At 39.6% G+C, this 23,629-nt stretch overlaps 1 non-coding gene across 1 annotated transcript; it reads left to right on the top strand.

The window, feature by feature from the left end:
• Positions 1–14,993: 14,993 nt before the first annotated feature.
• LOC126010531 (U6 spliceosomal RNA) lies at positions 14,994–15,100 on the top strand. Its single transcript, XR_007496556.1, has one exon. It is a non-coding gene; the product is annotated as a U6 spliceosomal RNA (small nuclear RNA).
• The last annotated feature ends 8,529 nt before the right edge of the window (positions 15,101–23,629 follow it).

Below are 23,629 nucleotides of genomic sequence, written 5' to 3'. Positions count from 1 at the left end.
TGCATGTTTTTCTCTCTCTTACACATACATACACACAAATACACACAATGCCTTTTTCTCACATGTGCAGTGCTAGGTTCAATTTCCAGCATTACAAAAAATATGTGTGTGGAGAATTTCCAAGTGGAGTCCTTCACAGTCAGGCTGCCCATATGTGAATGAGCTAAATCCTGTCAGGGTAAGTGATGCCTCTATGATAAGTATACAGTGATTTACAGGGTTACTCATCGTATTCTATTTGGAGAGATGAGGGAAGTTGTTTTATAACCAAGGGACAATAAAACAATAACTTTACATAACTGATCTTTATATGCATGAAGAAAGCAAAAGCAAAATTTGGAAATGACTCAACTAAAGGTGCTGATGCCCATGGAATCTCAGTGAAATCATCTGCAATGTTTTTCATTTATCACCACTTTGAACAGTTTAGATATTTTTGTTGTCCACTTGAAGATACGAAGTCAGAAGATACTAAACAAGTCAGAAAACTCACTGTACAATCCCTGCTTGAGAGCGATGGCTTTCCAGAGCAAGCAGCAGCATCCCTATCACCCCAGTCTCAGGGTCCCCTTGAGCATTGCTGGATAGTTGTCTATGATCCTACTGCATCTCTGCCTCTGGTGATTCAGGACCTTCCTTGAGGACCCACCTCACTCTGAGTTCCTGATGTTTCACTAGTTCCACTTGTATTCCTGCGGCCCTTATAATCCTTGCTGTGGTGCTAAGGAAAATGCATTTTACACATGAACAGAATGTGGGTGCACCCTAGGAGGTGTTGATAGAACCTGGGCTAGAAGCCATTGTCACATAATGTTTGAATCATTGAAGCAGGATCTGAGCAGAGAAGCAAAGTGGTGTGGTCAAGGGTGTCTGCTTTAAATAACAATCTGAGTTTATTATGATCTGCTTGTCACTTACTGGTTAGGTAATCTTGAAAAGTTCCTTGACTGTGTCTCTGTTTTCTTTTTCTCTGCTAAGTAGAAGTAGTTGGAGTGCATCTATTTCATTAGGTTGTGAGAATTAAGTGAATTAACAGATTAAAATGCTTAGAGTCAGAGAACTAGTGAAGTGGACAAAGTGGGTAAGGCACTTGCCTTGCATGATTTCAAACCAGAGTTGATCTGTAGCACCCCCATAGAGTCCCCCTAGTAAAGCCAGATGTGATCCCCAAGCACAGAGTCAAGAATAAATCCAGAAAGTCTGGGTGTGGCTTCCAAAGCCAAAGAATAAAAATTTAAAAGTTTAGATCGCACCTGACACTCATGGCTTTTTGATTGTTCCATCTGCTTGGTTCCAACAGAGTTAAAGCAATCTGAGCCTGACTTGCCAGCCCAGGAAACTCCTCAAAGTACAGGAAAGGGGGCCGGGCAGTGGCGCTAGAGGTAAGGTGCCTGCCTTGCCTGCGCTAGCCTTGGATGGACAGCGGTTCGATCCCCCGGTTTCCCATATGGTCCCCCAGGCCAGGAGCGACTTCTGAGTGCATAGCCAGGAGTAACCCCTGAGCGTCACCGGGTGTGGCCCAAAAACCAAAAAAAAAAAAAAAAAAAAAAAAGTACAGGAAAGATGTTAAACAGTGAAGTTGTTCCTTCTACACTCGATGAAGGTGAAATGGACTCTGACTTCCTTCTGACATCTGTCCGGCCTTACCCAGGCCCCTTCTCTTTTGTCCCATATCTGGAGGAGCCCATAAAAAGCCCACAAACTTTTCAGAAAGATCAATACACACAAAGCCCCAACTATCACAAAGAACCCTTAGCCCAATCCCAGCTTTAAGCCTAGCCAAAGTCACCTTTGCACACTCTCATAGTCATTTTGAGACCTTTTAGGAGCCTAGCACAATCATACTAGAAATCTTCCCTATGTGAGAAATACATTGTCCTGGGTCCCTCTGGCAATGCACATCTCTGTTTCTTTCTCCCCTTAATTTTAGAAAATAAAGTTACCAGAGTAAAAGTTATTTTTGAGGTATAGCACTGAGCTAAGAAAATTATATTATCTTTGAGAAGAACCCATCATTAACTTCAAGTAGTAAGATTGGAAAAGACCACTACTTACTTTGTCCCTAAATTTAAGAATTATTTTTTATTTCTTCAAAGACTAAAACACACAAGGAAATATTCAGGGACTGTTAGAGATACAGAAATATGCTATCATGGCATGAAAGGAAGAGACAGTTAATGGGGGGTCCAGAGGAGATGTAGCTCTTCAAAGTTTGTGTTCTGTTACTTTAAAAGCACACAGCCAATCTCGGTGGAGAGAGTGGCCAAATTCCTGCCCTGCTGAAGCCGTGTCTGCCACACCCATCACCCACATTTACCATTTTGCCAATGGTCCTGCTTTAATACTCACCTATGACTCTCTGCAGACACCAATCTGAACAAAATTACGAATATTCGATAGTTGGATTGATATCACCAAGACTTTTTTTGGAGTGAATGCACGAACTATAGTCCTCTCGGCCTCTACCTTCTTGTACTTTCAGAAGATCTGGCAGCTGAAAACATGCCCCACAAAAGCCGAAGTATCAGCAATAGAACCTGGAATTTCTGACCTGCACGGCCATGTGACAAGTCCATTTTAATGCTGTCATCTCCATAGAAACACACCAATTTAGATACCAGAGTATAGCTGAAGCCATCTAGTGTTCAGAAAAAAATTAAGTAACAGAATGATTAACTAGCAATTAGTGTTTATTGAACCTTCTGATAAAGTTAGTGACCTCATTGGAAATATAATAGTTTTCACAAATTTGCTTGTTCCGGTAGTTCTTTTTTTCTCATTTTCTTTTCTTCCTTCTTTTTTCTTTTTTTTTCTGGAGAGATTATGATCCTTGGTGTCTCTGGGCTGGCTTCACAGAAAGAAGCTTTTCTTTCTTTTTCTTTGTTAATAATTTTGCTCCCACTTATCTGGAAACAAATATATTAAAATCAACTCTGTCAACTATGCAATATACACTCTTTAAATAAAGTAAATTATTAAACAAATAAAAAAAGCAAACAGCTAGATTCTGGCTATTGTGAATAGTGCTACAGTGAACATAGGAGTGAAGATACCTTCTCTGTGTTAGACTCCCAGGAGATAACCCGACCTGCGCTGAGAGTCAAAGACCACCTCTGATAATGTAAAATGCAAAAGGGAGTTTATTCTAGTATGTTGGGGCAGTCTCATGAAAGACAAAGGCCCTGTGTGAAACTAAAAGGCAGTTTATATAGGATCAACAGTCTGCAGCAGACTAAACATTTCATTGGTTAATGCAAACAGTTTAACTTCCACAATATACATGATTGGTTCTCATGTCTCACAGTCCTAACTCTGCCTTCCCCACATCTCTTATCTGGTCTGATATGGTTTGATCTGAAAAACAGAACAGCCTTTATAACAAGGAGGACTTGACCACTCTATGGTACAAGCTGACATCTCATTTTCTTGGAATCTGGCCTGGGAATGCTACAGGCTTATTGCTCATTAAGGTGAGTTATAGCTTCAGAGTCTGGGGTCCAACATCTGCATTGTGTTTTTGGAACTCTAGGGTATGCTCATAGGAGCAGTATTGCAGGATTAGATGAAAGCTCAAATTATATGTTTTTGAGAAGATGAATGAATAAAAGCATTGTGATACATATATACAATGGAATACTATGCAATTATGAAGGGGAAAAAATGAAATCAGGGCCAGAGTGATAGCACAGTGGTCAACCTGGGTTGATCCCTGGCATCCTATATGGTTCCCTAAGCCAGCCAGAAATAATTATTTCTTACATTTCAGTATTTATTTACAACGATGCATACTTTTTCACATCACATGTCCCTGAAACAGTGATATCATAGATCCAACACAATTGAAATGTACCAGCTTTCTTACAGCTCAAGTACCAACACTTCAGCCCCAATCAAAAGCTATCATGATGGATGACAGCAGCAGTGTGACTGATGATCCACATGGTCAGAACTTACAGAGAAGTCAGGAGCCGTGCATCTCAGTGAAAATAAGGGACATACACCTGGGCTATATCCAATTAGGAATTCAATCTGAGTTCTAGTAGTCTACCAGTTCAAAGTGCACTAAATCTATATTCTCTTCATTTTCTTCTTCATGCTGTGGTTCAGTGTAGTCCTCAAGTACAATTTCATAATTGTCCCAGGCCACAGCTGCTTTGGATATGCCCACTTTTTATTTACTTTCACTGATGTCACAATCACTATCACTGATGTCACTATCTCTGTCACTGCTCATTGCACTTAGGTTTCCCAGGGCTTCCTTTTGTTCTTGGCTGAGGTCAAAGTCGTCATCATTCTTTGGGTGAGGCTCTCACAAACAGGTATATTGAAGGCCTAAAGCAAATTCAAGATCTTAATGGCCTGTGCAAAACTGTTGAATGCTTTTACACTGTCCATAAGTTCTGTCAGCAAATCATTTCTAGGAATCTTATTATGCTTCTTGAAAGGCCCCAACATCTTCCAGGCCTCCTGAATTTTCCCAGCCCTTAAGAAGAGGACAACTATATAGTTCAGAACATTGGCAAGTCAATCAGGAGTGGTATGTTTGGCAACTTGGCTTTCATAAGTAGATTTGGTGTCTGCAGCACAGTTAGCAAATGCCATCTGAAGCTCTGGCTTGTGATGATCTCTTGCCATGAGCATCAATATCTCTTCCTTCAGGCCATTGCAATAGGTGGGACCACATTATTTACTCTCTTTCCAAATTTAATGAATCACTTCTAGATGATTGACCACATCCAATATTTGAAGCAGATCTATCAGCACTGCAACTGAGGATCCGTCCACATAAACCTACATGCTGACCTGTCAAGGGCAGGCACAGCCAGCAGCAGGCCTGCAAACAGAGGCCTGAAGCTGCTACTGCCATGTTTGCCTGCCTTGCTAAGCATTGCCAGGAATAATCTGAGTGCAGAGCTAGGTGAAAACCCCTGAGCACTCTGGGTGTGGTCATCCCTTTATCTCTCCAAAAGAAAACATAATGTCATGAAATTTGCATATACATGGATGGATATGGAGGGTATTGTGCTGAGTGAAATGACTCAAAAGAAGAGGGACATAGAGTTATTGCACTCATTTGTGGAATATAAAATAACAAAGTATAATAATACCTAAAGATAACAGAGAAGAGGACCACGAGGACTGTTCCATGGTAGGAAGCTTGCCACAAAGTGGGTGGGATGGAATTAGGGAATGTAATTAGGATAAAGAAGGGACCACTAGACAATGATAATTGGAAATGGTCACTGGAAAAGAACTGGGTAATGAACAGAGGTAAAGTAATATGCATAATACCACTTCAGTAACAATATTTCAAACTACAGTGCCAAAAAAAAGAAAAAAGAAAGAGAGAAATGTCTGCTATTAGACTGTATGACTGAAACTCAATAATCAAAAACTTGGTAATTGTGTATTGCTTGGTGATTCAATACACAACCATTCACGCATTGGTGTGATAGTAGCTTTGGGTGCATTTATGGGGTGCTTTCAATTACTATTCTAAAAAAGTGCTTTTCTGGGAGTGGGAGCCACTGAGTAATTTTTTTCCTTGAAAGTGGGGTGAGGAGTTTAAATAGGAAACTTGGGGCAGGAGGTTATTACTCCTGCTTTCTGAATAGTAAACCTGGAGTGCAGGCAGATAAAATAAATTCTTGTGTGGATAGACTCTGAAGTGGTTCCTCTCACCTCAGTGTAGCTTTCTGCTGTTCATGTTTGGTAGAATCCCCTTTGCTTCAAAGTGAACAGGATTTGGGGTTTAACTTCTAAGCAGCAGACTGTGGTACAGATGTTGGCTGCCATGCCCTGTAAACTATATGTTACCCTTGGTCATACTAAATCTAAGGATCCTGGGAAAGCTCAGGTGTCAGCAATCTGGGACTGGAACTAACTTGCAGCAACTCTGAGAAGAAGCTGGAATTCTTGGTCTTACAAATTTAAGGAAATGAATTCTGCCAAAAGCTCCAGTAGACATTCAAGAATGTGTTTCCCTAACAGAGCTTATTTCCCCAAATAAGATCACAGTTTGACTGACTCCTTGACTACACACCCTCAACAGAAGACCCAACTCAGTGGTCTCTGGACTCCATGACCCAAGAACTGTTTTAGGCTGCTAAATTTGTGGTAATTTGTTACACATCAAAAGTGAAGAGATACATTATCTACCCATCTTAAGCACCTTATGATTTTCTTTCTTTTTTTTTTTTTTTTTAGTGACACAGAATTCCACATAACAACCTACAAAGTGTTGATGAAAGGCATGACTATATGTGATCTTTGTTTTGGGTCACTTCTGGCTGTTCAAGGCTTACTCTGACTCTGTGCTTAGGAATCACTCTGGGCAGGGTTTGGGTAAGACCAAATGTGGTATCAGGAATTGAACCTAGGTTAGTCACATGCAAGGCAAGTGTCCCTCTGCCATCTCTCCATCCCCTGTGTGTTATCTTTAACCATGACCCATTTTGATTTAATTGCCTTAACTATATTTGAGAGGTTCTTTTTGATCTCTTGCACCACATGGTCAGTCCCCCAAGCTCTGCCAGGAATGAGGAGCACAGAATCAGGAGTAAGTCTTGAGCACAGATGGAAGTGATCCACCCCCCCAAATAAATAAATAAATAAATAAATAAATAAATAAATAAATAAATAGTTTAGTAGTTTTATTGTTGAAAATATCTAATGATCATACTGTGCATTGTATAGACTATTAATCTGTCAGGGATTAACATTATCATTCTTGATTTATTTTATTCCAATTTGTGTACTCCAAACATTAAACTTTTTTTTTTTGGTTTTTGGGCCACACCCAGCGGTGCTCAGGGGTTACTCCTGGCTGTCTGCTCAGAAATAGCTCCTGGCAGGCACGGGGGACCATATGGGACACCGGGATTCGAACCTTTGGTCCTGGATCGGCTGCTTGCAAGGCAAACGCCACTGTGCTATCTCTCTGGGCCCACATTAAACATTTTTAATTTATTTACAAAGATCCAGTGTAATTTTATGTTTAATTATCTGTATGCTAAAATTCAGTGTATTTTACAAGAATTCTGATGAAATTTTTTTAATATTCTTCATTGGATTACTTATTCATGACATTAAAATATCCTTTCATGAAATTGTTCTATATTATATATGACTTCAGATACAAATATATAAAGAAAAGAAAGAGTAATGACATTTGTAACCCAAAATTCAAAAAAAAATATAAGATATATAATATATTCTAATATTTTCTTATACCCTGGTCACAATTAACGTTTTGCTTTTTTACGAAATTATTTGTTATTATAGATTCATTTATCCTGTGCATGTGATATTAGTAAATTGGTTACAGAAGATGTTTAAGAGTACACTTTCCAATTTATCCTGACAATGACATTACCCTGAATAGAGAGGGTATAAATGGTACTCATTTTCTGTCTTAAGAAAATTTTGTTTTCACATTTGCCAGTTCAAGCTAGGAAGACTTACTGGGCCAGGATCAAGTCAACAAATATTTCTGTGTCCAGTGCTACCAGTTTTGTAATGACCCTCTCAATATATAATACCAGAAAAACACCACATGGAGAACTTAGATTAAATATGGCATTTAGTTTTAAATTTGCTGGCGAATAATTCAGATAGATTCTTGCTGTTATTTTTTTTTTTTTACAAATACCCAGTTTTAATGAGCTGTTGCCATTCTAAGAAGACTATTGTTTCTGTGGATGTTATTATATGCAGTGCAGCTCCTCATTAGTCAATCATAATGAATCCAGCAACTGGCCTTTTCTTTAGAATATGCTGAGCACTGAAGCCCAAAATTCTAAACTCAATTTCAACGATCCCTCTCTGATAATTAAAATACAGTCTGAGAGATGTTAATTAACTGCACAATTAAATTAGGTCCTTTCCAAGATCTACTTAAAACTAATTTATGTGACCTTAATTTTACAATAAATATGTGTAATTCTTGTCTTGAGACACTGGCCTACTCTGAGTTCTGCAGTGAAAGGGACACTATCCAGTGTCCACTCTAGGTCCAGGGTGAGAGAGTGCTCAGGGGCTGGTGGCATGCCTTGTATGTGTGAAGTCTGAGTTTGAGCCACAGCACCACCTGGATACCATTGCCAGCTGGGATCCCCTCCTACAAAAACAAAATGAACAAAAGACACTTTAAAAATAATTTATTTTTAAATTCTAGTTTAAGGAACATTGGCTATAGTGCTACCTTTAATAAAAATAATCCTGAGGGGCCAGAGAGATAGCACAGCGGTAGGATATTTGCCTTGCAAGCAGCTGATCCAGGAAGGACAGTGCAGCATCCCATATGGTCCCCTGTGCCTGCCAGGAGTGAATTCTGAGTGAATTCTGAGTGCAGAGTTAGGAGTAACCCCTGAGCGCTGCTGGGTGTGACCTCAAAACGAAACAAACAAGCAAACAAAAAAAGTAATCCTGATCAATTTTTTCTATGAAAAAAATGGAATTTGCAATGTTTCTAATCTTAATGTAGCACATATATATGAATCTTTTCTTTTTATCTATTTTTAAAAATTAGGTTAAACGTTGTGGTTACAAGATTGTATATAGTTGTATTTTTATATTTTTACATAATATTATTCATATAATTATATTTTATATATACAAGGTATTTTACATATATTTATACAAATTATATATTTACATACTATAGGTTTTTTTTTCATTTTAAAAGCTATTTATGATTGAGTTTTAGTATACAATGTAAAATACCCTTCACCAGTTTTTTCCTACTCTCCCTCCTGCCCTCTCCCCTGCCTGCCTTTATCACAATTTCTCTCTCTCTCTCTCTCTCTCTCTCTCTCTCTCTCTCTCTCTCTCTCTCTCTCTCTCTCTCTCTCTCTCTCTCTTAGACACTGTGGTTTGCAATACTGTCAGTGAAAGGGTATCATGCATATTACTTTACCTTCTTTCAGCACCCATTTTTTGTCCAGAGGGATTCTTTACTTTACAACTATCATTGTCATACTGGTTACTTCTCTGCCCTAACTTCACTCCCTAGCTATTTGTGGCAAGTGTTCTACCATGAACTGATCCTCTTGGCTTTCATCTCTGTTGTTTCAGGATATTATTACCATAATATCTTTCTTTTTAAAAAAATCCCACAAATGAGTGTGATTATTCTATGTATATTCATCTATGCCTAACTAATTTGTTCAGCATAATATTTTCTATATTCATCCATGTGAATGCTACTTTTTCCTTTCCCTTCACAGTGCTGGTGTTGTTTTAAAATATTGACAATAAACAAATAAACAAAATTAAGGCAACAGAACAATTACATCCCATTAGTTATCAAGATTGTGCTGTATTATTTCAACTTGCTAGGTCCTTTTCCTATCAGAATTGCTAAATTGATGGAGATGAAATACGGAAATTCTTGATCCTTTTCCCTATATCTGACTGCCCTCTGCTGGAGGTGCCAACAAGCTGTAGAAATTGTCCAGACTCATTCATTAGGCATAGCAGTTCTCAGTCATTTTTTTGCAGGGGTGTGTGGGGTTTTGGGGAGGGAACTGAGGGCCTCATGTACATTTGGAGCCTGCACTCTGCCTCCAGAATCTGTTTTTCATGCTGCCTTGTCTGCCCTTCACCACCCCATCGTCACACTGAAAAGCCCCACGTTCTTGTCAGCAGCAAGTCTTGGTTGCTGTTTTGGCTCAGTCAAACTTGCTGTTATGCACATTTTGAAGGAGACTGAGGCCAATAAACTATCAGCGCCACCTAACTAAATGCCTATGATTTTATGCTTTACACGTAGTTGACCTGGGTTCTATTCCTGGCACTATATCTGGTCTCCTGAGCCCTGCCAGGAAATAAACTGAACATAGAGCCAGGAATAAACCCTGATACCCCCAGGGGTGACCCTAACCCCACAAAATTTCTTTCTGGCCTTAGAATATAGCCAACTAAATGTAAGGCTGGTATTGAAGGTTAATTAGCAGATCCTCTGGTTAATGCCTAATAGCTACCTAATTTTACCCTTTCTGCAAACACTTTTTACTTTTACTACATAACTAAATTTCCTCCCTGTGTTATAAATATGATTTCAAGTGTGATAATCTTTAAGCTGAGGCTGGTTTTGTGATTTATGCTAAATTTAACTTAACATTTTATTTTCTTGTATAGTATCTAAAATGTGCTCACTGCCTGGAAACATTCTTAGTTCATAGGTCAACAAATAACAATTATTTACTACTAGACTGTGAGTTGATTAAATGGAAATTTGCAGCAAAAGCGATTCATTGGCTATCTTTACATGCAGGGCTTAGAAAATTACTAAAGACAGTGATAGAGCTCATAATCCATTCTTGTTAAGTACTTCTGACAAGTATAACAGAGAACAGAACCAACAGGAAGATTGACCAACAAGAATCAGACATGGCACCTAAATAAAATAAAAGAAATATAGATTTTTGTAACTTATTTTCTCTAAGTTTTCTATATTCTTCTTTATGAAGTAATTATCCCTTTGACTATCTTATGAGTCTGAAAGAGCATATAAGACAATGTAAAACACTAGGGCCAAGGAAACAGCACAAGAATTCTTGGTATTTTGGTTTTTGGTTTTGATTTTTGGTTTTTGGTTTTGGTTTGGTTTTGTGTAATAGCTGGTGGTGCTTAGGGCTTACTTTTGCTTTAATGCTCAGGAATGACTCCGGGTGGTGTTAAGGGGACCATAAAAGATGCTGGGATCAGACTAGCTTTTGACTCATGCAAGGCAAGTGCTTTAATCCCTGTACTGTCTCTCCCCTGCTCTGCCCTTACCTCATGTAGGTTTTGTATGCAAGACCCTAGTTATATCTCTAGCACTACATAGACACCTGAGCATCACCTGATATAACCCTGGAGGCTCCAGAGCACAGCTGGTGTTGGCACCTCAGGTTCCAAGAAACTGCCTCTTTGTTCCCCAGCAATGAACCATGCAGTCCAGTTAACCTGGCATTGCTTAACATGGCCCTCAGGCTTCCTGAGCATTACTTGAGTGCCCTCAGTTTGCATTGGAAAAGCACTGACTCTCTTCCAGCCTGTGTTCCTGACCCTGCAAATGTAATGTTGCTTGGTGAAAATGATAGGGTGTTCATTTTTTTTCTCTCTCTAACTCATTCAACTGGTATACATACCAGGCTTTGATCAGAGGTATCTTCCCCTGGGCTCTGCCCCACTGCAGGACTCAAAATGAAAGTATGTTGCCTGTATGTCATAGAGTAGGAGAAAAGTGGCAGGGAAGGATGGGCTGGGAACAGACTGTGCACACACAATGCGTAAGTCCTAAACAGATCCAATAGTATAACTGAAGTGCACTGAGTTTGAAGTTTAAATCTTTCAGAAAGCCCCAGATCACAGTGTCTGTGGAAGACTTGTTTCAGGCTGCTGCTCTGTGAGAACATACACATGACAGGACTCACTATGTGGCCCCTGCCTTTCATTTGGGATGCAGCATTTCACTCTGTGCTCTGGGCCAGTGAAGAAGGACCCAGGCTAGTAAAACATGGTACAAAACTATTCAGTGTATCAATACTTTCCCTATTTCTGAGCAAAATAGTTCTCATAAAGAAAATAAATAGAGAAAGCTATTTATTGACAAATTGGCTAAACAAACACTAGAATAATAACAACTAGAAGGAATGGGAGAAATCAAACAAGGTCATTACTGTCTTAAAAATATAATTAAGAGGGGCTGCAGCAATAGCACAGTGGTAAGGTGTTGGCATGCAGCCAGCACAGGATGAACCCTGGTTCGAATCCTGGCAACCCATATAGTCCCCAGAGCCTGCCAGGAGTGACCCCTGAGTACTGCCGGGTGTGACACACACACACACACACACACACACACACACACACACACACACACACACACACACACAGATATATAGATATAGATATAGATATAGATATACATGTTGCACCATTTATAGAAATTTATATATTTGGGGTGGACAGAAGGTCTGCTAAGACATCATATTCTTAGCATGAATGGCTATTCAAATACCCCCAAGAGATTTTCACCATAGGAAGCCTATGGGGAAGCCTCACCCCTGCGAGGAAAGTTGGTGAAATTTCGTAGAGCTATTTTGAGATTCATGTTATGGTACTGACATTATATTTTCTTCAAATTTATTTGGTCTAAAATTAATTCTCCATTCTGCTGTGCGTATTTATAGGCCAAAATATACCCTCAATTAAATTCTCTTTGCCTGAAAAATGTCAGCACTAGATAGAGACATATAGAGACAATTTTATTCTCTGTCAGCTCTGAATTTACACTAAAAGGCTTGGCTAGCTTGTATCTCTGAGCTGTTGATACTCTCTACTAGATATAAAAATTTGCATTTCTTTATCCTGGCTCTTTCACCTACTTCTATTACACAAAACCAGTCTCCTTGCGGAAATTGGAAAACATGTCAGGCAAGTTTAGCTCCTTGCTACCCCCCCAAAAAACTTTACTTTTGAAACTAGTTGGGCAGGATCTGCTTTTGAGATGTTAAAACTAACATCCTCCCTTTTTATTCAGGACTCTTTTTTCTTTTTTTAATTATATATATGCACACACACACACACACACACACACACACACACACACACACACACACACACACACACACATATATATATATAATCCTTCACCAGTGCAACATTCCCATGATCAATATCCCAAGTGTCCTTCCTACCCACCCCACACCGGCCTGTACTCTAGACAGGCTTTCTACTTCCCTCATTCAGTCACATTTTGTTATGATAGTTCTCAGTGTAATTATTTCTGTGACTGCACTAAATGATCTCTGTGGTGAGATTCATGTCAGGAGCTGCACCCTCCTGTCCTCCTCTATTTTGTCTCTGAGAATCATTATACAAATGTTTTTCATTTTTCTCAAAACCCATAGATGAGTGAGACCATTCTGTGTTTATCTCTCTCCCTCTGACTTTTTTCACTCAGCAAAATAGATTTATATACATCCATGTATAGGAAAATTTCATGACTTCATCTCTTCTGATGGCTGCATAATATTCCATTGTGTATATGTACCATAGTTTCTTTAACCATTCATCTTTTGAGGGGCATCTAGGCTGTTTCTAGAGTCTGGCTATTGTAAACAATGCTGCAATGAATATAGATGTGAGAAAGGGATTTTTGTATTGTATTTTTGTGTTCCTAGAATATATCTCTAGGAGTGGTATGGCTAGATCATATGGGAGCTCAACTTCCAGCTTTTGGAAAAATCTGCATATCGCTCTCCACAAAGATTGGACCAGATGGCATTCCCACCAGCAGTGAACAAGAGTTCCTTTCTCTCCACATCCCCGCCAGCACTGCTTGTTCTCATTCTTTCTGATGTGTGCCAATCTCTGTGGCATGAGATGTTACCTCATAGTTGTTTTGATTTGCATCTCCCTGATGAGTAGTGATGTGGAGCATTTTTTCATGTGCCTTTTAGCCATGTGTATTTCTTTTTTGTCAAAATGTCTGCTCATTTCTTTTCCCCATTTTTTGATGGGGTTAGATGTTTTTTTCTTGTAAAGTTCTGTCTTCAGGAGTCTTCAGGACTTTTACTCAAGATAGTCCTTTCTACCAGAGCTCCGTATCCCCTTAGCCAGGTGAATTGTTATGTATATCAAACAGGGCTACTGTATATGTTTCTAAGTGGGTGCCCTTTCTGCAGAGACACCCAGTAAGATGTGGTTATTCTTTCTTGGCGGGAGACACAAACACAAAGACACAAAGACAGACATGACAGACAGACAAAGACAGACACAGAGACAGACAAAAGTGGGAAAAGGATTTCAGCCAAGACTGAACCCAATTCCAATTTATTGAAACTCACGGCCCTACTTATATATTTTTTGTGGGCATAGTTCTGCTTGTACCTATAGAACAGGCATAACAAGCTCCATTAGCAAATGAGATAATATGCAGAAAATGAGATCTGTCTCTACTAGGTCGGATAAACTGATAATGGAACCTATCTCCAGCAGGTGGGGTATACAAGTAAGGTGACAAATGTTTAATCCTTGAGGCTACCTGTTTTGCTTATGGCTCTCTGTTTGGTGCCGTTAAGTAACATTCAATTTCTTAAGGCTGTCTGCAGTTGGGATATACAAATAAGATGACCTTAAATGTTTTACATTTAATTCCTGAGGTTACCTGCTTTGAGCAAAGTCACAAGGTCCTTCATTTTAACTAAATATTCTGCCTGTTCTAAGAAGCTCCCTATATTTCTGTGTACCAGAAGTATCTGTTCTTTGTCAATCTGAACATTCTTCTTGACTGACAATTACCCCTAACAAAACCTCCTAGCTTGGAGATTAAATTGAGAACATGCCTGTTCTCCCATACATACATTGTGTGGTCTCAATTTCTTCATATTTTTCTTCCAATATGTCTACTCTCCTCAAGAGGACTCAAAGAAGTTTTCTAATTCAACTGGACCCCAAGAGCTAGTCAGAGAATATATATAAAATTAAGATTCGTGGAAGCATTGGACTTCAGTTGTTAAATGAGCATCCTTCTTAGCCATCTAGAGATGAAATAAAGCACATGAGTTTTGATTAATGACTTCTAAGACATGAGAATATTTTATTATGTATGATGAATTTTAGCCTCTATTTTATTACATGTTTTTCTCTCTTCCCTTTCCTTCTCTTGGTTGTTTTGATATCAGGAATTTCACTGAGCTGCAGTACTGAGGGAGGCACACTTGGTGGCAGGGCCTACACCTTGAGGTGTTGTGTATGGAGAGTTTTCACACATATTCTGACACTGGTTATCAAAAAGGTAGTGCAGTGGTGATGTGGGGGCAGTGCCAGGAAGTGAATGTGTGGATTCTGAGGCCAAATCCTTGAGTCCAATAGCCTCTATTTGGGGGTTACTACAAATATATAGAGCATCAAAAATGTTTTCCCCCCAAATTGGCTCAGCAACAAAATGAGTGAAAGACATTTGGCACCTGGAGATTTATGAAATATAAAAAAAAAATCCAGCTGTGCTCTCTTTAGCAGCACATATACTAAAATTGAAACGATACAGAGAAGATTAGCATGGCCCCTGCACAAGGATGACATGCAAATTCGTGAAACGTTCCATATAAAAAAAAAAATAAAAGATCCAGCTAATACCATGCACAAAGGTAAAATCCAAATGGATTAAAGATCTTGATATCAAGCCTAAAACCATAAGGTATATAGAACAACAGTTAGGTAAAACACTCCATGAAATAGAGACTAAAGGCATCTTCAAGGAGGAAACATCACTCTCCAAACAAGTGGAAGCAGAGTTAAACAGATAGGACTATATTAAGTTGAGAAGCTTCTGCACTTCAAAGGAAATAGTGCCTAGGATACAAGAGCCACCCACTGAATGGGAGAAACTATTCACCCAATACCCATCAGATAAAGGGCTAATATTCAAAATATACAAGGCACTGGCAGAACTTTACAGGAATAAAACATCTAATCCCATCAAAAAATGGGGAGAAGAAATGAACAGACACTTCTTTAAAGAAGAAATACAAATGTCCAAAAGACATATAAAAATATGCTGCACGTCACTAATCAGGGTGATACCAATCAAAACTACAATGAGGTACCATCTCACACTTCAGAGAGTGACACACATCACAAAGAACAAGAACCATCAATGCTGGTGGGAATGTGGAGAGAAAGGAACTCTTATTCACTGCTGGTGGGAATGCCATCTAGTCCAGCTTTTATGGAAAACAATATGGAGATAATGTAGGGTTTCAGAGTAGAAGGATGAAACCACACAACTGGAATAAAGTTTAGCACTTTAATCCGTCTGCCAATAAGATTCCCCAGCCTGGCCAGTCAGGGGCCATCCCATGAAGAAAATGAGCCCAGCCCAAGGTCATGATGAAGATTATATAGAGAAGGGATATAGGGAAGTTCCAGCTTTCTGATCATCCTTACAATGATTGGCTCTTGTCTAAGGGTACACACACAATGCTCCCTTGTCCTTCCTGATAGGCTACCTGTATGGCCAGGTAGACTGAGGCAGGGGTCTATGAAAATAGGTTTCTGAAGTCCCAGCATGTGGCTCACACCATGTGGTCCTTACAAAATGGTGTTTCTCCCTGCTCAGAACCTAAGAAGAAGCCTGCCATGTGATTTTTACAAAATGGTGTCCCTCCTTGTTCAGAATTCAGGTCCCAACAGATTCCTCAAAAAACTGGACATTGTTCTCCCATATGATTCAGCTATGCCACTAGGGACACAAAAAATACAATTCAAATTGCCTTCCTCACACCTATATTTATTGCAGTGCTATTTACAATAGCTAGACTCTGGAAACAACCAAGATGCCCTTCAACAGATGAATAGCTAAAGAAACTGTGGTATGGGGCCTGGAGAGATAGCACAGTGGCGTTTGCCTTGCAAGCAGCCAATCCAGGACCAAAGGTGTTTGGTTTGAATCCTGGTGTCCCATATGGTCCCCCGTGCCTGCCAGGAACTATTTCTGAGCAGACAGCCAGGAGTAACCCCTGAGCACAGCCGGGTGTGGCCCAAAAACCAAAAAAAAAAAAAAAAAAAAAAAAAAAGAAAAAAAAGAAAAAGAAAAAGAAAGAAAGAAACTGGTACATCTACACAATGGAATATTAGGAAGTCATCAGGAGAGATGAAGTCATAAAATTTTCCTGTACATGGATGTACATGGAATCTATTATGCTTAGTGAAGTAAGTCAGAGTGAGAGAGATAGACACAGAATAGTCTCACTCATCTATGGGTTTTTTAAAAAAAATAATGCCATTATTGCAATAAGGTCAGAGACAATAGAGTTTAAATGCCGGAAGGACTGGCTCACAATATGAAGCTCACCACAAAGAGTGGTGAATGCTGTTAGAAAATAACTACACTAACTAGCATTACAATGTTAATGAGTGAGAGAAGTATAATGCCTGTCTCAAATACAGGCAGGGGTGGGGGAGGTGGGAGGGGGCAGTGTTGGTGGGAAGGTTGTACTAGTGAAGGGGGGTGTTCTCTTTATGACTGAAACCCAATTACAATCATGCTTGTAATTATGGTGCTTAAATAAAGATTTTATTAAAAATATATATAAAGATGGCTTCATTGATGGTGAATCTAAATCATATTATATAGTGGAATTACATTAGACACAGGACTTTCATATTTCAATATGTAAACCTGCCTACCCATTCCCCTTCATTTTTTCTCATTTTGTACCAGTTATATATACTTGGCTTAAATATATTATTATTATAGTATCTGCTGAGGCTGTCATACTCTTTTCTATGTCTTTTTTTGTTTGTTTGTTTTTGTTTGTTTTTTTGGGCCACACCCATTTGATGCTCAGGGGTTACTCCTGGCTAAGCACTCAGAAGTTGCCCCTGGCTTGGGGGGACCATATCGGATGCTGGGGTATCGAACCGCGGTCCTTCTTTGGTTAGCGCTTGCAAGGCAGACACCTTACCTCTAGTGCCACCTCGCTGGCCCCTCTGTGTCTTTTGTTTTTGTTTTTGTTTTGGGGCCACACCCGGCCGTGCTCAGGTGTTAATCCTGGCTATCTGCTCAGAAATAGCTCCTGGCAAGCACGGGGGACTATATGGGATGCCGGGATTTGAACCAACCACCTTAGGTCCTGGATCGGCTGCTTGCAGGGCAAACACCGCTGTGCTATCTCTCCGGGCCCCCCTCTATGTCTTAATTAAAAATTAAATTTTAGAACTGGAAGATTTTATGTTAAATAAAATAAGCCAGAAGAAGAAGAATAAATACAGAATGATTTAACTTATATGTGGTATTTAGAATAACTGCATGAAGAAACAAAATGGTCTAAATGGAAGTTGTCTTGAACACTCTTTGCCCCTGAGTATAGTGAGGAGAAGGAAAGAAATTGAGTGGAAGAGGAGAAACACAAATATGAGAGGATGGGGACCAGGGGCCAAGTGGTCTCAGGTGTATTGTTATTGTTAAAAGAGAACAGAACTAAATATCCAAGCCAAAGGCAACAACAATGGGATCAAGAGACCCAAACTCTAACAATCTAAACTTAAAATGGGCCTTTTGTACTGTCAGGCTGGGGGGCAGAGGAAATGGTATGGGATGCACTTGGGGTACATTGGTGGAGGGAAGTGGATACTGGTGGTGAAATTGGCCCTGATTTATTATATTTCTGAAGCCCAACAAAAAGGACTTTGTAAATCACAATAGTTTCAATAAAATAAAATTAAATTTTGTATCACTAGAATTAATGTGTTGCAAGATTGTACTTACCAATTTATTTTTCCCTGTGATACTGTAACATGGGCCTTTACTCACATTTAGCAATTGAATCAATCTCAAAAGCAGACATAAAAATAGACTTGGATAAATAGTGATTCTGAGTCCAGATTAGTAAAATGGTATTTCCATGTTGCTAAGAAACACGTTTCTATTCAGCTTGAATAAAACTTCATGTTTTTATTCCTTTTGAGTCTATGGAATACTATTTTACAATTAAGTACATTACAGCCTGAATGTGAGTTGGAATATTTATCTATACTTACATATATAGGAATCCTCATGTATGGTTGTCTACATTCAAGATAGCCTTCAGTTGACCCCACTAGATAGTGAAGCAGGAATTAGAAGTAAACTCTCTAGACAATGCATCACATTAGGACCTGAACAGGTCAAGGGGCAATAAATTTCTCCCAAGGGTAAAATGGGTCTAAATAAAGCTGTGAGAAGTAAATTTAGACCAGAGATTAGATAATGACCAAAAGGGTCATATAGGGTTGTGTAAAAATAGGATCTGAAGGGCTGACCATAGCAGGATCTGGGGGTCTGAAAATAACTTTGGAAAAGTATTTCTTAACCATGGGGAATTGTCTGTAGCATTATGTACCTATAACTTAATGCATTAATTATTGCATGTTCCTTGAAACACAATGTGGATATATAAACTATATGTGTCAATGAGGCTGGGGCCTTGACTTTTGTGGTCAATCAGGTTGAGTCCCAGTGTATAAATAAAAATCAGCTTCTCCCTCATCTCTCTTTAAGTATCATGGTTTTCAGGTCAGACTTCTCTTCAAGTACGGTAGTTACCACCCATGGCATCCCCTCTCACATGGCACCAGGGTTAGTCAGAATAATACAGTAGATATGAAGAATAGTTCTTAAATATCTAGGTTAAAAAAAACATTGATCTGTCTTTGTCAGTCTATCCAGGCTCCTATTCTGCTCTCCATCCCCATCTCTGTTCATTGTTCATTCTAGAGTAAGCCTTCTTGCCAGGGACCTGAAAATCACTGAACTATGCCTGTGTTCCAGTTTTCAGGTATTCTGGAGTTTCAAAGTGGATCATCAAGTTCAAACCAGGCTGAGATGATGCCTCTGGTTGGATGTAAATTTTGAGTAACCCTGAGCCAGAACCATCCAGCACTATTGCTCACAGATTCCTGATATTGGAAATTGTAAGAAGTTAAATGTTTGAGGTTGTATTGTTTGTTTTTTGGGTCTTACCTGGTGGTACTTAAGACTTACTCCTGGTTCTGCACTGAGGTATAAACTCCTGGAAGGCTCTGGGGACTATTTGGGTTGCTGGAGACCAAATGTGAAGCAGCCACATGCAAGGCAAATGCCCTACTTGTTGTACTATCACTTTAACCTCCAAATACTTATTTTCAGTTGCTAAATTTCAAGGATAATTTGTTCACAGAGACATATAACTAATAAACTACTTATTATTGTTATTGAACATGTCGCTTATATCAAATTATCCATTAATAGAAGGATAATTTTTAGCTAGAACATTATTTTGCTATCAAGGAAGTAGAACCTAAATTGGTAGTTTTTGATGGTGATAGTTTCACCATTTTCCCACTATTGGGGCGATTACCATAGTTTTTGGAGCCACTAGTGGATGGGAGTCAGGTATTAGATAATTTGCAATGTACAAAACAGGTCATTACAGTAAAGGCAGAACTATAAAAATAAAATACATTTCTATAAAATGGGTGTTATTATAATAGAGTTGAGCTTAAAAAGAGAATATCCTACTATTCATGGCAAAAGCAAAATGAAAGATCCTTTAGAAACTTCCTTATTGGAAAGATATAAGGAGTCAGAAATTAGTTACATACTGCAATTTTCTCAAAATTTGCACATAAGAATGTGAAGTCATGCTGGAGGTTGGGTTAGATTTTCTAAATAGTCTTTGAATACTTCCAGATATATCCCCCAAACACACACGCACACACACACACACACACACACACACACACACACACACACACACACACACACACTCTGAAGCCTGAGGTAGACCCTACATCATTTTTGATAATAAAGATTTAGGTCTTTGTAGTTTTTCTACACCATTTTTCTTAGCTCAAGTGATCTCTATCTTGTACCAAGGACATACATTTTATGCTCCTCCCACAATCCAGTGGATTGAGACTTTAAAAAAAATAAAACCAAGGATTTTTTTTGATTACTCTTAAAATTTTTTTAAATTGAATCACTTTGAAATACAGTTATAAGGTTGTTATTGAGTTTCAGTCATACAGTGTATAACACCCTTCACCAAATACATTTTCTGCCACCAATGTCCTTAATTTCCTACATATTCCCCCTGTGGCCTCCATAACCAAGGAATTCCCTTCCCCAGCCTGTGATATTTTGTGACTTCAGTAGGCAGTGGTGTCACTGAAACTCGTTTGATTGTAGGGAAGCAGCAAGCGAAGCTGACAGGTTCACATGTGGATTTCCATCTCCCTTATTCCCATGACCCATAGGAAGAGTACCAAGGCAAGGATCTCTGCTTTGAACTTGTGTGCCTCTTCATATGCTGTAGTGTGCTATTACTTTACATTCTCATGGTTGACACAGAAAATTGAATCTCTGCTAGCAGGTAAAGATGCAGAATGAGTTCCTGGGGAGTTCATGAAAGGACAGAGCAGGGAAAGCTGGCTCCTTACCCCTCAGTATGCGGGCTTTCCTCCTGGCTGCCTTCATTGCTGAGAAGAGAGATTGTGAGGTGGAAACTCTGGGTAACCCAGAGAAGCCTCAGCTGAGCAGCACAGGAAGACTTGACTGAACTCAAAATAAGCTTTCTTCCCAGAAGTTTGACAAAGATGCTACAATCACTTCATTCTCCTCAGCCAGGCCCATACCCACTGTGGCAGCCTAGCTCTGATTAGGCAACTCCTAGATCAGAACAAGGCCCTTGATCCATGGACTACCTCAACAAGAACCCTGGTCCTTTTTGCTAAGAGGCTCTCAGAAACTTGCCTTTGTGAGAATAAAAATTTCCCTTTAGCGTTCCATCTGATTATGATTTAAGAGAGTTCATTTGTTCTTAAGGAAGGAATTCCTTTTTGTTTAAGTGATTTCTTAGCAGTTAGGTTAATTATGCTTTTAGCTTCTGCTCCTGCTTGCTCATAGGAAATTGTATGATGGAAAATTACAACCCCTCCACATGAGCACAGAACAAGGCGTAGCCGCCTCATAAAGATAAGCAGACCCTCTTCACGGGTCTCCTAGGTATGTCGCAGCCCCATGTGTGTTCCCAGCGATAAGCAAATACCTCTTTCCCGCCACGGTCATAGCTGTCTGTAACCTCCTCCTAAGCTTGTTAAGGTTTCTCTATATAAACCCTGTTGAAACCTTTGAGGGGGGGTCAAACCTCCTCTGCTCATGCATGGAGTATGAGGTTTGGCCTCAGCATGCTGATGTGTGACTTCGTGCTCTAATAAACCCTCCTGCGATTGCATCAAGTCGGTCTCCGAGTCTCCTTGGGTGTCCGCGATTCCTGAGGTTTGAGGAAGGGTCTCTCTTTGTGAGTTCCTTCACCTCCATGTCCTGAGCAGTTGTTCCCTGTGTGAGTGCCCCCCACCCACGTGGTTCTGAGACTCTATTTCTCAGAACAGCCATTTCTCAAACAGCCGTGTATGTCAAACTTTGCTTCATACCCCACCACAGCACCCAAATTGTCTTTGAACTTTAGGAAATAGGCTCCCCTGAAACCCTAGTCATGACTCTATCATCTTTGAGAGGATTGATGTTCCAGCATGGCTTCAGACTCCCCATTTTCAGTTTCTTTCTCAATTGTCTCCTTCATAGACACTGTCCTGTCATGAAATCCCCAGGAACTCATTCTGCATCCTTACCTGCTACCAGAGATTCAATTTTCTATGTCATCCACGAGAATGTAAAGTAACAGCATACTACAGCATATGAGGAGGCACACAAGTTCAAAACAGAGATCCTCATCTTGGGACTCTTCCTACGGGTCATGGGAATAAGGGAGATAGAAATCCACGTGTGAACTTATCAGCTTCGCTTTCTTCTTCTCTACATCAAATGAGACTAGAACAACCCGTCCCTACTTTTTTTTTGGGGGGGGGGCACACCTGTTTGATGCTCAGGGGTTACTCCTGGCTAAGTGCTCAGAAATTGCCCCTGGCTTCGGGGGACCATTTGGGACGCTGCGAGATCGAACCACGTCTATTTCCCGCCTACATTCTCATTATTAGGATAGTTCAAAATGTAGTAATTTCTTTAACTAAATTCATCCCTGTTTGTGGTGAGCTTCATGAGGTGAGCTGTAACTTCCAGCCCTTCTCTCTTTTGTGTCTGAAAATTATTATTGCAGAATGTCTTTCATTTTTCTTAAAACCCATAGATGAGTGAGACCATTCTGTGTTTTTCTCTCTCTCTGACTTATTTCACTCAGTATAATAGAATCCATGTACATCCATGTATAGAAAAATTTCATGACTTCATCTCTCCTGACAGCTGCATAATATTCCATGTGTATATGTACCAGTTTCTTTAGCCATTCGTCTGTTGAAGGGCATCTTGGTTGTTTCCAGAATCTTGCCATGGTAAATAGTGCTGCAATGAATATAGAAGTAAGGAAGGCTTTTTTGTATTGTATTTTTGTGTTCATAGGGTATATTCCTAGGAGTGGTACAGCTGGGTCGTATGGGTGCTCGATTTCCAGTTTTTGGAGGAATCTCCATATCGCTTTCCATAAAGATTGAACTAGATGGCATTCCCAACAGCAGTGGATAAGAGTTCCTTTCTCTCCACATCCCTGCCAACACTGTTTTTTCTCATTCTTTGTGATGTGTGCCAGTCTCTGTGGTGTGAGGTGGTACCTCACAGTTGCTTTGATTTGCATCTCCCTGATGATTAGTGATGTGGAGCATTTTTTCATGTGTCTTTTGGCCATTTGTATTTCTTCTTTGTCAAAGTGTTTGTCCAGTTCTTCTCCCCATTTTTTGATGGGATTAGATGATTTTTTTCTTGTAAAGTTCTGTCAGTGTCTTGTATATTTTGGAGATTAGTCTCTTATCTGATAGGTATTGGGTGAATAGTTTCTCCCACTCAATGGGTGGCTCTTGTATCCTGGGCACTATTTCCTTTGAGGTGCAGAAGCTTCTCAGCTTAATATATTCCGATCTGTTAATCTCTGCTTTCACTTGCTTGGAGAGTGCAGTTTCCTCCTTGAATATGCCTGTAGTCTCAATGTCCTGGAGTGTTTTGCCTACGTGTTGTTCTATATATCTTATGGTTTCGGTTCCGATATCGAGGTCTTTAATCCACTTGGATTTTACCTTGGTACATGATGTTAGCTGGGGGTCTAAGTTCAAT

The sequence above is a fragment of the Suncus etruscus genome, chromosome 5 (genome assembly GCF_024139225.1).
Source record: "Suncus etruscus isolate mSunEtr1 chromosome 5, mSunEtr1.pri.cur, whole genome shotgun sequence".
Lineage (NCBI taxonomy): Eukaryota > Metazoa > Chordata > Mammalia > Eulipotyphla > Soricidae > Suncus > Suncus etruscus.
The sequence above is the reverse complement of the archived record's forward strand: the minus strand, read 5'-3'. Positions and strand labels throughout refer to the sequence as shown.